Source organism: Benincasa hispida, unplaced genomic scaffold (assembly GCF_027475165.1).
Source record: "Benincasa hispida cultivar pf3 unplaced genomic scaffold, pf3_genome.v1.1 HicScf1375, whole genome shotgun sequence".
Lineage (NCBI taxonomy): Eukaryota > Viridiplantae > Streptophyta > Magnoliopsida > Cucurbitales > Cucurbitaceae > Benincasa > Benincasa hispida.
In genome coordinates this window covers 31431-36044 of record NW_028325715.1, presented here as the reverse complement: position 1 = coordinate 36044, position 4614 = coordinate 31431, and the positions used below count along the sequence as shown (strand labels likewise).

Genomic DNA, 4614 nt, shown 5'->3' with positions numbered 1-4614 from the left:
TATTCTACTTTTTGAATGTTATCAAAGTAAATAGAGAAAAGTGATATTTATATTGTTGGATGATGTTAGTGACTAAATTTTATATAACATTGATACATTTCTAGATGAATACATAAGTATATTTTGATTAATTATGCTATCTACCAAATTTATATTTGCGGAATAAGTGAATCTAAAACATAATTTGAATTACCTACCAAATAGACCCTTATTTATTACCGCTCTTAAAGTACTACCCATTGTAAGTACCTTAAAATATAAAAAAATTTAAAAGTAAATTAAATAGATATAAAAAAATGAGACATTAAGGATAAGAGAAAGGATAAGGGATACAAAAAGTTATAAGATAAGAGAGAAAGGATAAGGGATACAAAAAATTCTTACTTTTAGAAAGGTCTAAAATACCCTTATGTGCGAATATAAAAGAGTAGTGGAATTACTTATTCTCACATCTCTCCTCCAAAGTCCAATCCTTTTAGTGGTAAACCAAAGAGAAAACAATGAGCACACAACTTTTGGTATTTCCGAGAGCTCTCACAATAGGATGGAGTGATAACGAGCAATACTGGAAATGGAACAAGGAGGTCTATTGCGGGTATAATCTTAAACCCAAATTTTATTTGCCTTTACTCAATGTAATCTCTCTCATTATGGTGTTAAAAAATTTGCAGTTATACAATCGAAGAAGCAGAGCTTCTTCGTGTATCTTGGGTTGATTGTTTCTTGGATCTGAGTTCTTCTAATTTCACACCAAATACTTTGTACACAGTAAATATTGAGGTGAAGTTGACAGATGATTCCTATGGATGGGATCGTCCTGTGATCAAGAAAATCGTGTTGCCAGATGGGACTGTGATAGAGTCTGAAGAAATACTACAGGGTAGGCCAAAAAACGTGTGGTTCAATATCTTGATAGGAAAGTTTAAACTTGACCAAAGTGGGTTGGTCCGATTTCAGTTGTCTCAAACTGATACAAATTGGAAGTCGGGGATTATCATAAAAGCCCTTGTGGTGGAAACATAAAAATGAGCATGAGAACAATATGTTAAGAGATAAATATAAAGTAATAGAATGAAATGATAAATAATAGATCCTTTTACTTACAAGTAAGAAGGGTAAAACACTTTGTGTTTTAGTTATATGATAAACGTTGAATATTATGTAATACCATGTGAAAAGATAAATAATACAACCTTTTGCGTACTAGCAATAAGGTTAGTTTAAACACTGTAGTATGATTTTCAATCAAATATGTATTGTAAATCAATAGAAAGATCTAAGTGAATCATGTTGTTATCATCTGAACATACATAAGTTCTTGTCATCTGCATGTATGGAAGAAACAAAAATTACTAAAATAGTAATAATTTGGTTGTTATTAATCCATTAAAATAAACTAAGGAAGAAGGAGGAGTTATTGGAGAAGACAACCGTCATCTTCTGGTAATTGATTGTATAAGAGTACTTTCCTCTTGCAATGGATTGATTTTACCCTTGTCCTGGTTGTTTGATCAACATTCTTATACAAAGTTGTGTTGTAAAAAAAATCAATCAACAGCCATGATCATCATATTTTTTTTTGTTATTCAACACGAAAACAAAATTTTCAATGATAATTCAAAATAGTGAGTAAATTCATAGACGTAGATAGTAAGATATTCTTAATCAACATCTTAAAATTATCAAGTACAATTATAACATGCATTTATCTCGAAAATTACTCGAACTTTTGCTATAACATTGATCGGCAGAATTTTTTGTCTAATTTTATATCAAATAGTTTAACCATTTCTATCTAATATATAGTTGTTGTAGCACATGTCGAGTTCAGAGAAAATCTTAAATTGTCTACAACCTCAAGTAACTAAGGAGAGGTTATGAGATTGATTTGTTTGATTGTAGAAAATTAAATTGCAAGAAAAATAAAGAAAGAGTGAATTCAAATGATTAAACGGTCTAGCCTAGACGTTTGAGTTATTTCCTACGTTGCAACTTGATCATATGTTCATCAAATTAATTTCTATATTGTCTAAGCTAGCCAACTTACCTATAAAACTAGCTAAGAGTCCAAATTATCAAATTAATCAATTTAATTAGATGAAATGTATTGTAATTAGTTGAACTCACTACGCTAAGATTAAGCAAATACGCTAATGTAAATATTAAATTTACAATAGCCTAAGTCAATATTCAACATGATTTTTCCTAGGTTGATTAGACCGTTATTCACTATCATACACAATAGTGCACACTGCTAATATAATCTTTTACTACCTTCGATCAAATTACAATGATATGTCACATATTATAATTTAATCTCTAGTTATCGATTACATAATCCCAACAAGTTTATCAGACATTCTTGAGAATACATAGTCATAAACATTGAAGATAGTAAAAGAATCCAAAGACAATATGTGAAATTATAATTAAACGATCTAAATCTCATAAGTCTAAAAAGAATGGGGAGAATCACTCTACGCCTAAGCTAGAATTACCTCCTTAGCCCATAATTGATATAAATACCTCCTTAGCCTAAATGAACGAGAAGAAACACATACAATCCAAAGCTAACTTACACATCCTTCTCCTTTGAGAATAATATAAACAAACAATATTAATTAATCGATCTAAATCTCGGCCAAACAATATCATTTCTCAACAATCAATGTATATTATTTTATTATGTAGATATATTCTCTTAAAGTAATTGCAATAGATAGTGTTTTTAGGGTTAATAATTAAGTGTATTTTAACACATTTTTAAAAAAATGCAAACATAGCAAAATGTATCAATGATAAACTCTATTGTTAATAGACTCCTATTAGCGATTAGCATATCAATAGTAGACTCCAAGAATTAGACCTAAATATTTTTATATCTTTTTTTTTTTTTTTCGTTTGGCTATATTTGTTGATACTTTGGTATTCATAGTCATATTTAAGTATATAGTAGTATTTTTTTTAAAAAAAAAAAATAAAAACATAGCAAACTGTCTTAATCATAGACTCAATTGTTGATGGACTCCTATTAGGGATATAGTCTATCATTGGTATATCTTTTGATACATAGCAAAATTTCTTCTGCATTGAGTTATATCTATCGACACCTTGAGATTTATTGCTATATTTCTAGCTGCATCATTCTTTTATCATTAGTTTTTTTTTTTTTTATTCGTAACAAATGGAAATCACAAAAAATGTTGAAAGGTGAAATTGAATGAATATAAGCATATCAAAGTGAAAAAATATATATAATATGTATGGTAAAGGAAATGACATGGGTTTGTAAAGTGAATATAAACTTCACGTACTTGATAATGTATGAACAGTTCATATCCAATAGTTTTTCCTTTTAATTTTTAGACAATTCTTTCTTAACTTTTACCCCAAATATCTTTTTAATTAAATAAAATAGGTTCCATTCAGCTCCTTTTTTTTAATAAAATAAAGGGAATCATGAAAAAAGCATCCATCAATGTTTCAACTTTAAAAATAAAATGACATATAGAGATATGGGAAAGAGGGGAGGGTGAGACCAACGGGCAAAACGACAATAATCTAGTACTCAAAGGTCAAAACAGTTTAATGGATCAATATATGCCCACGACCAGGAGATTTTTGGGGATAAGATTTTTGGAGAATCAAACGTATAGGAATCATATAATGCAATTTTATATTCTACTTTTGAATGTTATCAAAGTAAATAGAGATAAATGATATTTATATTTGTTGGATGATGTTAGTGAATAAATTTTTGTTGTTCTAACTAAAGAGAGGCAAATGAGAAAAATGTAAAGTGTGTATCTCATTCTAGAAAGCTCCATATAAATACATATCTTGAATGTAAAAATAGATTCCACAAGGTTAGCAATTAATCCCATTAACTCCACAAGAATAGGAACTTAGACTTGACTACAACTAATAATAACTTCAACTATTTCCTAGAAACTAGGAATTTACTAGACCAATTCAAAAACTAATTTGCAATTTTGAGTTATTAACATTCTCCTCCTAACTCAAATACTGCAAACACCTAACTTGCTCCTAATAGCTTGAAAACGACTCACACAAAACTCAAGTTCAGCAAATGATCATCCATATTGTTGTACAATGCCCTAGGAGCTTGCTTAAACCCATAGAGAGCCTTTTTCAACAAATAAACCTTCTGTTCTTGTCTTGGTATGATGAATCCGTCTGGTTGCTTAATATATATCTCTTCTTCTAACACTCCATTTAGGAATGTTGACTTCACATCTAGTTGATACACCTTTTATCTATGTTGGACTGACACAGCCAATAGCAACCTGATTATGTCCATTTTTGCAACTGGTGCAAAAGTCCAAGAAAAATCAATTCCCTGGACATGTGCATACCCTTTTTGATGAAAATTCCCCAACCTTTTGTGCCATTACTCAGTGTCATTTACTTGATACTTGAAAGCTATCTGCTCCTTCTCGAGTGGATCCAACGAGAAGCTCTTGTGCTGCATCTTTATTTTGAATAATTCATTCCTATTGGAACCAGAAATGAGGTACTTTCCTTCTTCAAACAACACTTTGAATCCATTCTCTACTAATTGACCAAGGTTTAACAAGTTTTGATCAATTTCAG

The 4614-nt window shown here is 29.8% G+C and overlaps 1 pseudogene; it reads left to right on the top strand.

The window, feature by feature from the left end:
- Nucleotides 1–500: 500 nt before the first annotated feature.
- Nucleotides 501–1023, top strand: LOC150031229 (lectin pseudogene; annotated as a pseudogene).
- Nucleotides 1024–4614: the final 3591 nt, after the last annotated feature.